The sequence below is a fragment of the Anthonomus grandis genome, chromosome 8 (genome assembly GCF_022605725.1).
Source record: "Anthonomus grandis grandis chromosome 8, icAntGran1.3, whole genome shotgun sequence".
Taxonomy (NCBI): domain Eukaryota; kingdom Metazoa; phylum Arthropoda; class Insecta; order Coleoptera; family Curculionidae; genus Anthonomus; species Anthonomus grandis.
Genome location: NC_065553.1, coordinates 35,495,456 through 35,507,983, shown reverse-complemented (window position 1 = coordinate 35,507,983; position 12,528 = coordinate 35,495,456).

Genomic DNA, 12,528 nt, shown 5'->3' with positions numbered 1-12,528 from the left:
CATATATGGAAACTAAAACTTTGTATCTCGGTTAATAAAGGAGCTACGACATTGGGAGTGGTCTCGTTGTATTCAGAACGACAAAACTAAGATAATACTGTTGGATTTTTAAAGATAGTGCTTACAGAAGCCGAGATATAGACTTCCAAACTTTGGGTTTTTGGTGCACATATATGGAAACTATGTATATATGTCTAATATATATATATATATATATATATATATATATATATATTATATCAATTCGTTTTAACATTCGGATACCTCGTAATATTCCCGAAAACTTTTGTTCAAGACAAAAAGTTGTCAGAGTTATAGTTTATTTAGAAAAAAATAAAAACCATTTTTTGACAATTTTTCATGGGTAATACCCCTTTCGATTTTCGACCAAAAAAAAATTTTTTTTTTCTTGAGTTTTTTTAGTGAAAATTGCCAGTTTAGGGCTAAAACTAAAATTTGTCAATAATTATTTTAAGAAAAAAAATGATACCGTGGGAAAAAACCAGTTTTCTTTTGTTTTTCCCACATTTTTACTAATATCTCGGCCTCTATAGCTTCGATTCAATTCATTGATGCTTTCTTTAATTTCTTATTCTCCTCCTGTCAAATTTTTTGATATTTTATTACTATTGTTTTTTAAAATAAAGAGTAAAATTAAAACAATTTGACGTAAAATATCGTTTGTTCTATTTCAATAAATAGACCCTTATGGAAACTTCTCTCTGAATTTGGTATTTATGGTTTATTTAGGATACAAGTAATAAATTATGACAGATAACTGATATTTGAGTTTCAGCCTACATCACGTGACTACCGTAACATTTTTGCTATTGGTCCGATTCTGTTCGAATCTGGTATTCAGGCTTTATTTAGGATACAATTAATATACTTTGAGAGATATTTGAAATATAAGATAGTAAATTGACACACAACGCGACTATATAACAAATTATGCTTCTTTGAAGCATGATACCCCAACCTGTGGTCATCTCTTTCCTTGGCATATAAACGTTGGTACACCTCATAATTTTTGTTTTTTTTTAAGAATTTTTTTATAGCCATTCGCAGACAAGACCTAAAGGTTCCAAACTGGTCCCCACGGACCAAAAGTATAGGAGCGAAGCGACTATACTTGTTTATCTCGGAAGCAGTTGCTTTTTGAAAAAAATTATTTTGACTAAAAAGATAGCTACATTCATGTAGAAAAGGGCTGTGTTATTCTCATCATCATGAAGGTCACCGTTAAGGCCCCACAAATGTTTAAGTCCGCGAGGTACCGCGCACAAAGTTCAAATTTCATTCACAGAAAAATCCTACTTCCAATAAGTTTTTTTTTAAAAGCGCCCTTTCTCCAGTGCTTCCCATGAACGGCTTTGACGTCAGAGAGTTTCAGAAAATTCGGCTCAGTCAGTTTTCCACAAACCGCTGCAGCGGCTGTTTTCGCGAAAAAAGCGGTTTCTTGCCACGCCGGCGTGGCCAAAAGCCTCAATCTTCCCACATATAACGGTGAAAACCAGAAAAAAAAATTCGCCATAGAAGCAAAGTTATTAACGTTTGTGTGACGCGAGTCCGAAAATCTGTCAATTCTTCACAAGCACATAATAAGAGCTTCGCTCTAATAATAATCACTATAAAACGTTAATAAAACCATTTTATATAAGAAAGTGCACATCGTTTCTATTTAAATTATGCATAAGTTTTTAGTATTCACATAACTAACAATTTGATTGGTCCTATTCATAGCATAATTATTAATGCAAATACATTTCTCTATAGGGTTTTTAAGAAAATATGTAGTTTGTTCGGTAAATAAGGATTTTTGAAACAATTATTGCTCTTCAAAATTACTCAAAATGAAAACTATATAGGTGTTGTTAACTATGAATTTGATTACTGTTTAATGGTTTTTAAAAAAGATTGCTCATCTATCGACATGAAATTTTGAAATTTTAAATAATTTGACTAAGATTCTCTAGGAAAATATGCAGTGTTGAGTATGATATGAGCTATTTTTTATTAATTATTTTTGGGTTGAACATTTAAAATCAATATCCAAGCTGTTTAAATTAACAAAGAAATTTAGACTAAAAAAAGGCAACAGATTCTATTTTATATAAGAAAGTGTGACACGTATGCACTTTTTTAATGCATTGGTTTTTTTTAATAATAATGTAAATAAGGATTTATTGGGTTTAATGTAATTATCCCTGCTTTATTTTTTTCTTGTGCAGTCCTGTCGCCGTCTTTCGAGCACTAGGTATTTGACTTGCTATTTCTTTTTTCTTTACTTTTTCTTTGAGCAGTTTTAAAGTGTATGCATATGACCCATGCCCGGTTTCAATTAGGATAGCTTCGTTTTACCTCATCTTACAATTTAACTTTTTGCCATAAAAAGTAGCACTGCTGATCTTCTTAAAAGAATCCGCCGAGTTAAGACCAGGTGGCTGAACAATTGTTATATCTGCGTCTTCCCCTTGTTCATCACATATTTCCCTTATTCGTCGTAGTAGGTTAAATATATCCTGCTCACTTCTTCTATTGTGTCTACTGTGGTCAAAGAGTGCAAAAGTGACTTTTTTGTTGTATTTTATTTTACCTTCAGTGCCGTTGCCTACTCTCACTACTTGTTCCAGCGTAATAGCTTTTCCTCCCTCGGCTTCCTCTCCCCTACTATCCACCACCTCGGGCTATCTGTTAAGATATCTCTTGCAATTCCGTGTTCTTGAGAGCCAGCTTCCCAAAAAAGAATAAAATGTGTCCATTTGCTTTGTAATGGATCTTCCCTCTCTAATTTAAAATTTTGCCAGCTTTCCACTTGTTGGATCCACTCACGATTTTAAGCCTTGAGAATTCATTAAAGCATTTTATTTACTTAGGTATTTAACTGTTAAAGTTAAACTGTTCTTTTGCTGTTTTAATTGTATAATTTATGCAGATGATGATGCTGATGTCTTTTGCATTGCTTTGTATTTTCATCTCATCTACTGTTGCCTTTAGTTTTTGAATCTCTCACCGATATTTTTCTTCCTTGTCGATATTCTCCAGCTTATCTCTTTTATACTCTTGTGTCACACTATTTAAAATCGACTTCATAGAGCCAAAGATTTCTTTTATCGCCCTATGGACATTTTGCTTCTCAGCTGTGAACTTGGCCATCTTCTTTGTTTTCCCTAAAAGTTCCGACAGTTTAGATCTGAGTTCGGTCTCCTTTAGTCTCTCCGCCAAAGGAGTATTGCTATAACAAGCTTTCCTCTTTTTGGTGGGCTGTCTTTCATGCGCCAGATTTTCGTGTGCATTAGGTTTTGCTGTCTCCCTTTAATTCGTACGCTCGTTCTCATTTAGCACAGTTAAAGACTGTGATCTCTGCCTTGATGGTGTTCTTAACAGCAAATCTCGTCGTGCCAATGGGTTTTTTAATGGGTTAATGTGCCCTCCCCCTGCAGTGTCCATGGGACAGTCCTCCACTGAGGAGTGATAACCCACCAGCGGTAACTATCCTGCGTTTTTCTTCATTTTTCTATTGGATAATTATTACCGGAGTCCGCTGGGGTATTACTCGTATACATAGGCTCATGATCTTCGATTATATCTTTTAAATTTTTTTGTGGTATGGATAGGATAAAGAAAGGACCTCCTAGCTCTCGAAGCCTCCTAATAGCATTGGAGGGGAAAGCCGCACCGCTCCCAGGGAGCGGGGGTATAAGGAATATGAATTTAAAGGTGTGTGGATAATTTAAGGCAAGGTAAGTAGGAAGCGTTTCAAGCGCCTAAAGGGACCCATTCACTAACAGATCGCCTGCAGGCCATGGACTTACGGCCATAACGGCAGGCAATGGCCGAGGGAGGCCACACACTTTTCAGTCGGGCTTTCGGGTCAAAACTCAAAGAATTGGCCCTTCAGATCGTTGCCTGCAGGCGACCCCAAAGATGTCCACACACTCTCAGTCGATCGTAGTTTCTTGAATGAGCGTTGCGTTTAACAAAGTTGCTAATTCAAAAAAACTGAAGAAATTAACAATCTTATTATTACTTCTGTTAATCGAAAAGCCAGCTAGACAACGAAAACGATTCTGGGTTAAAAATTGGCTTTTAGAGAGAGAAAAAATGTCTCATATAAGTCTTATTAAGAAACGAAAATCTAGTTCAGACGATTTAAAAAATTATCTCTGTATGGATGATAAGACTTTTAAAACACTATTAAGACTCGTTAAATCTGACATTACAAAGAAAAATACCAAAATGAGAGCGATTAGTGCAGAAGAAAGGTTAATTGCAACATTACGGTTCCTAGCAACAGGAAGAAGTTTTGAGAATTTGAAATTTTCAACACTTATTTCCCCTCAGGCACTAGGAGTCATCATCCCTGAAACGTGCAAGTGCATCTACAAAGTTTTAAAGAAAGAGTATTTAAAGGTAAGAAAATAAACATTTATTTATTCGTAATTGAAACTTATGAAACTAATTTACGATTACAAAGTGATTAAATTTATTATTAAAATGTATTTATTCAATAAAAACATTTTTATTATTTTAAAATAATTAAATCCGACAACTCTTCTTCAATTTGGCCAGCAGATGACAAAACTGTAGGTTGTTGGTCAGAAAAAGCAACATTTGAGTGCGAAAAAGGTGTGTTATTTGTGACTGTGTGGAATTTGAAAATTGATATGACTGTTGATGTTGGATAACATTTTAACTCTGCTGATAATGAGACTCATTTGAGACTGGCATCTGGATTGTTTGATAGCTAAAAACAGGTTTGTTCACTACAACGTCTGAGTCGGGAGTCAATTTATTTTAGATTGCATAAAACAGAACTTGATTATTATTTGTTTGGCATAAAATCTTTATTCTTTATTAATTCTTCGCAGTTTGTAAGCTACATTTTCTCCTATTACATGAAACTCATCTGCTATGTCATTTCTTAAAATTGTGCTGCAAACCTTTTCAATCATGTCGTGTTGCTCTGTTAACTTTCTCTTTGGTGCAGAACGTTTAGCTGAACTTGTAGAGGAGGAACATATGCTATTAGTTGCCAAAACAGCCGGTTGAGTTCGTCAATACCAGTACTTCTGGGACTCGAAATTTCTTCGTTAATATGTTTGGCCTAAAAAAATAAAGCAAGATTTGTAAAATACGAGTATATTTTTATCTAGAATAATGTTAAACTTCTAAAATAAAAATGGACGAAATTTAGGTATTTTCATGGCAGATTTTTTTTTAGTTTCCCAAAACCCGTGAGGAATGGCAAGATATAGCAAGAAACTTTGAGAGTAGATGGAATTTTCCCAACTGTGGAGGTGCCATTGATGGGAAGCATATTAGAATTGTCAAGCCATGTCATAGTGTATCATACTTTTATAACTATAAAGGTTATGACAGTGTCGTTTTAGTGGCAATGGTTAACGCCGATTACGAATTTACTTACGTCAGTGTTGGATGTAATGGACGATTATCTGACGGAGGCGTTTTTGAGACCACAACATTTCACGATAGATTAATAAATGGAAAACTAAACATACCAAGCAATGAAACTACCAAAGAAAATTTGAATTTTGTTTTTGTGGCGGATGATGCCTTTCCATTACACGAACACATACTTTTTCTCACAAAACATTAACAGCGGATGAACGAATCTTTAACTATAGATGTAGTCGAGCTAGGCGTACTGTAGAAAACGCGTTTGGCATTTTAGTTAACAGATTTCGCGTTTTTCATACTGCAATTAATATGAAGCCTGAAAAAATAAATTACATTGTCCTCGCATCTTGTGTCCTACATAACCTTTTACGGCGCCATGCAACAAACGCCTACTTATCTAAAAACATCGTTGATACTGAACTCCTTGATACTGGGGACATAATACCGGGAGATTGGAGAAGCGAAAACACCTTAAATAACTTACAACTAGGTTATGCTAGGAATCCATTACATCACACATGGCAAAAGAAAATCGCGATGCTTACAAACAGTATTTTATGCAGAGAGGAAAAGTGTCCTGGCAAGATAATTTTTTGTAATGTAACTATTTTTCAATTTTTTTACTATAGGTTCAATAAAATATATTTGTAGATATTTATAAAATACCATACAGTATCTTATTTTTATATTATTAATGTTACGGCTAATATGGATACTTGGGTAATTTGCCATCTAGCCAGCTACTTTGCAAACTAGCCAGATGCGCTGTTATTTTGCAGGAATCTGCATATTCTTGCGAAATAGCAGGTAATGAGTTTGCTAGTCTACAAACTAGCTGGCTAGTATGCAGACTATAGTAGTAACTATATAATTTTTTTGGTTACTTTGGAGATTATATTCTTTTGTTTTAATATTTACTAAAAAAATGAAATAGTTGTGTAAATTATCTGTTAGCATACAAACTAGCAGCTATTTTACTAAATTAACCTACATAAAATACCTATTTAAAACAGATTTTTCAGATAATGTGCATACTAGCTAGCTTGTTCGTAAACTAGCAACTCGTTATCCGCTATTTTGCAAGAATATGCAGATTACTCCAAAATAACAGCGCATCTGGCTAGTTTGCAAAATAGCTGGCTAGATTGCAAACTACCCAAGTATCTATATTAGCCCTAACATATATTATTATCTATGAAACTACAAAACACCTTGTGCAAAAAAACACACAACACAGTGTTATGCACTACACGCCAAATATTGCAACATCAACTAAGAAAAAAAATGTTTTTTCACTTACCTCGTTATCAGAAATCTCTTCTTCTGTGTGATGTTCGTAATCACTGTCATTTGAAATTGGTTGCAGCGGAGTTTCCTGATCAGATGTAAACATAAGTAACTTGAAATACCAAAGTTTGGGTACATATACTTGTTCTAAACCGCTACCTGATTTGTTACTTTTATTTACTTTTTTCAGTTCTTTTCTAAATGAACTTCTTAAATTATTTATTTTATTTTTTACTGTATCCACTGTAGCTTTTTCATCGAAAGTTTTATAATACTGCAACAAGACAGAACATGCTTGTTCCCGCATTTGTCGGTTGGAATAATGTTTTGATTTTATTTTCCATAAACACGGGTGATTTCTCTAAATATCTATCAATCCAGTTATAAATTCAGGTTGGTTGCATCTGTCGCTCATATTTATCCTGTTTAAAACGATAAAATTTCAAAAAAAATTGCTGACCTTCAGTCCAATTTTTAAAATTGATTAAAGTTCTGGCCTTCGGACATAAACTGACAAGAAATCACCATTCACAGTAGGGTTTCCAACGACGGCAGGTCTCGACTTGCGTGTATGTGGAGAGAACACGCCTCAGGGCTAGATGCCTTCAGGCATCGGCCTGCGGGCGGCCTGTTAGTGAATGGGTGCCTTAAGCGAGTACTTTGTTATGCCTTCAAATGCGCCTCAAGACGATCTGGCTTTCTTGATCAAGCATTGCTGGAATAAAAGACTAAAAGATATATGCTCAGGGGCGGCTAGTGCATAAGAGCTGCAGAGCTGCAGAACCCCCAACATTTTCATACAGATTAACTATTTTTGAAATTATTTAATATTTTTCTAAGTAAAATAAAATTAAAACCTAACAAAATAATAAAACTGTATATTTTCGGCCGAGAACGCCATATAGTAGGTCTCAATGCCTTCAATCCGCGCTCCAACGCGCCCCGAACGAACACCTGATTATTACAGTCGGCCAAGTAAAAACTGTTGGCATGCCAATCACTACAGTTGCAATGCCATTAAAGCAACCTAGCTGGACCACATTCGAGTTCTGTGCTCCGCGTTGAGCCCTTTTCTTCGCCCCGCACCGCACTTCGCCATAAGTTTAGATAGCGAATTTTAAGTCGGAACGGAGCTTCAAACAGTTGCAGTAATTCTGCTGACTGTTGACGGTTTTGCATTTTGTTGTTAATTGTTTTTTTTTGCGTTGTGTGTTGTGCTGTGTCAGCTGATCTCTATACTCTAAAAATGAATGTGGTGTATAATTTGATTAATATAAAATAATTCTCCCAATTTACGTACGAAGAAAAAATAAAACTAAAAGAGGAAGAGCGGCCGTTGCCCGATATTTTAATAGAAAAGTGTGGTTCAAGCCGTGGAAAATCATATAAAAGAATTTTTTCTCCAGATATTTATGCTAGAAATAACTGGATATGCGGATGTAATAAAAAAAATGCTCTTTTTTGTTTTCCGTGTCTTTTATTTGGTGGGGACAAATCTTGGACTGTAGTTGGTGTAACTGACCTGGTGCATCTAAGTGGAAAAATTAAACGCCACGAATCATCAAGAAATCATTTAAACAATGTAAGGAATCTAGGTTTGTTGGGTAGTGTTAATATTCGTGAAAAGTTGGACAGTGCCTATTGGACAAATATTCGATTATATAACGAGAACGTAACAAAAAACAGGTATGTGTTATCTAAAATTATTGACTGCATAAAATTTTGTGGATTATTCGAGCTTGCGCTTAGGGGCCACGATAAAACTTTGACATCGGAAAACCCAGGTATTATTCGTGGTCTGATAAATTTTACAGCTGAACTTGATAAAACAGTGGTGGAACATTTAAAAGACTCGAGTGTATTTAAAGGTATATCAAAAGATATTCAAAATGACATTTTGGATTGTATATTGGAAGTTTGCCACGAAAAAATTTTAGACGAGATTCGCACAGCTCCATATATTTCCGTTATAGCAGATGAAACAACGGATGTGTCAGCCAAATCTCAAATGGTTGTAATTTTTAAATATATCCAAAATGGGGATCCGGTTGAACGGTTCTGGACTTATTTGGAGCCACAAAATTTAAATGCAGAAAGTTTGACTGCTGATATTCGCAGTGTCTTAGACCCGATTTTAGAAAATTCTAAGGATAAGTTGATAGCTCAAAGCTACGATGGAGCAGCAGTAATGAGTGGCAGAAATACTGGTGTTCAGGAGCAAATTAAAGATCAGTACAAATTTGCTCATTTTGTACACTGCTATGCGCACCAGTTGAATTTAATAATGTCTAAGGCAGCATCTGAGAGCTCCCAAGTTCGAGTTTTTTTTGGCAATCTTCAGGAAATTCCTTTATTTTTAAAAAATTCTCCGCAGCGCGTAGCTGTGCTTAATAGAATTGTTGGGAAAAGAATTCCCCACGGAGCACCAACACGTTGGAATTTTAATATTAGAACAGTTAACATCGTATTTGAACATCGGGAATCTATGCTTGAATGCATGGAAGAAATAGAAAATTCATTTATTAACTCAATGGCATGTACCGCAGCTTCCTCAATAAGAAGAATGTTACAGGATTCAAAGTTTATTTTCTGGCTAACATTTTTTCACCGTATTATGCCACACACCGATATCCTGTACAACGAATTACAAAAACGAAAAATTGATCCTGTAGAAATCAACCACAAAATACAAGTTTTTGAGCAGAGCATTACGACAGTAAGAAGTTCAATTGACGAAATTATTAATGAAGCCAAAGATATTGCATGCTTGCTTGAATGTGAAGTAGGACCTCCTAAAAGAAAAAGAAAATATGACAGTCAATTCGATCACCGTATTGCTGCGTTGGAAGTTTGTGACATAATTATTAATTGCGCTAAGGATAGATTTCATTTTAAAAATCATTTATTAGCTGCTTCATTGCTGTATTCTGACCAGTTCGCTAGCTATATTAATTATTTTCCTGATGAAAAATTAAAAGTAACTTGCGATTCATACCCCAATTTTGATAAGGAGCGTTTAAAAACAGAGCTTTCAGTGATTTACTCCAGACCAGACTGCAGGGAGATACAAGGAGCAATACCTTTTTTAAAATTACTCATAGAAAATAATTTGACCGATTCATTTCCAGAAACTAAAAAGCTCTTGGAAATACTCATAACTATTCCGATGTCGACAGCTGAAGCCGAACGTTCTTTCTCCACTTTAAAGCGCATCAAAACATTTTTACGTAATTCTATGGTGGAAGAACGTCTGGTAGCACTATCGATGCTTTCAATGGAAAAGCAAATCGTCACGCAAACTGTAAACTTCAACGAGATGGTTATAGACAAATTTGCAGCCAAAAAAAATCGAAGAATAAACTTAATCTTCAAAAAATAACTATTATAGGTTACGATGTAATTATAAATATAAATTTAAATATATATATATATATATATACAAGGCAAAATTTTGGTTGGCAAAAGTTCGCAAGTTGCATGTTCTTTTTATGTTTATTTGATATATTTTTGGAAGGTAAAATGACAACAAAAGGGGCTGTTTTTAGACTGTTATATATATATATATATATATATATATACAAGGCAAAATTTTGGTTGGCAAAAGTTCGCAAGTTGCATGTTCTTTTTATGTTTATTTGATATATTTTTGGAAGGTAAAATGACAAAAAGGGGCTGTTTTTAGACACATATCTGGACTTAATACTAGTTTTTTTTTAATAAGAATACCTATATAAACACCATTTAATGAAAGCTATAAGGAAAAGTTTAATTTTGTCTAGTTTAAAAAAACATCTTTGATTTCTCCGCGTTTCTCCCCTTTTTTGCAATCTTTTATATATTATCGATGAATGTGCAGAACGCATCTCTCACCTAACCACGAGCCGCCACTGCCGTGCATCGTAGATCGCAGGTGTAAACCCAAATATTTTATACCTGCTTTATTTAAGATTTTGCTTTTTCCCTTAAATTTGGCACCGAAATCTAGCATAAGATTTAAATGGCCCAGACCGAAAGGATTAAACTCATGTAAACTCCATTTTTCGTATTTCCCCCTTAACAATTAAATTAACCTTCTGTGAGGCATGAGCTCCATGTTGAAGGAAATTGTTCTAGGGGCAATATTTCTACTTACTTTTCAAAGCCACTCTTAGTATATTCACATAACTCCTAGGCTAATACTCTTTATACACTGCCAGTGTTAAGCGTTAACCAAAAGTGCTATATGTATATAAACAAATTACAGAATACTAAAAAACCGAGAATGTACTGTACAAAAAAAAGAAAATGTTGTTTCTTAAATGAACGAACGTAGCGATAATTTGGGCGCCAGCAGGGCGGCCATTCAAGATCATAAATTAAAGTTTAAATTCAAACTAAAACGAATAAAAATCCAATAGACGCCATGTTTTATAAGCGGGGAGCTCGGCCCTTTCGGACATTTTACAACCGAACGTTCATCAATTACGACAATGAGCTCAGCGAAAAAAAAAGTTTAGTAAAACACTTTATTAGAAAACCTTGAAACGTGTTTTCGGTTATTGTTTTTTAACAACTTGCGGACCTTTTAAAACTAATTAATATTTTTAATTAAATTTAATTTTATCCAGTTTTTCAGTTTAAAGGTTATACAGGGTGTGCAGTTATAATGATGTATTGTAGCCGAACGACCTTTACCTTTGCTATAGTTCTATTAGAATATCGGGTGCTTTAAATATTTACTTTATTTGTGGAAATGCATAATAATTCTTTAAACCCTTCATATTGTCTCGGATTAGTCCTATGATTATTACTGATTACTGCAATTATCACCATTTAATAAAGAAGTGTGATGCGCCTTTGACACCGCGATTCCGTTAAAAGGTTTTAATTTGGTTCAGTGCTTTAATTATTAAAAGATAAGGTTACAAGTTAAAGGTCTTGTTTATTGGCTAGCAATTTATATTATCTAAATTTATTATTAAAAGGTGTTAAAACTGAAGCCCACAACTGAAGTTAATAATAAAACCCCGGGAGTAAAAACTTAATTACAATATGGGTACATTGGGAACTGTTAAAGATACAAGATGATCTAAATCGGGAAAAAGTTGCGCCATCAAGTGCTTATAAATAATTATCAACTTCTTGGCACTTGGAATAGCAACTAATATCCAAAGAAAAAAGTTCGTTTTAGAAAATCCATGACAGAAGCTTTCTTATATTTTAAATAATAATTTTTACAATTTGTCTAGATTTTTATAAACTAGTTGTAAAAAATTTATTTCAAACAGTTTATAAGACGATTATATAATTAACAGATCAAATGAACTTACCTGTAAATGAAGTTCAATCTCGATTATATGAAGCCTTATCGAAGTAAATAAGTAATTGACTAAAAGTAGCATCCTTAGTAAGTAGCGTAGTTCAGAGAGTTTGAAGGTTTAAAACCAAGAAATCGACAACTTCCTTTTTTGAAAAGGTGCCGACGGTTCAACGTATATTTACGTCTTTTTTAAGGCTGTAATTACAAAACAGAACAAACCTCTAGTAATTTTTAACTTAATTTACAAGCAATAAAAATAAACAAAAATAATTAATAAATAAAGTAGAATACAAGATTCAAATCACAATATCTATAAAACTAACAAACTAAAGATTTTATAAAAATTACCTGTTTACTATGAAAAAGCTTTTTCTGAAAAGTGAAAAGTCTATTGCACATATAACAGAATAATATATGTAGAAGGGCACATATGTGATTATATTTTGAACAAACATAACATAATGGACAATAACTTTTTTTTATACTTCACTTCACGAACATATCTTACGATATTCTTATAC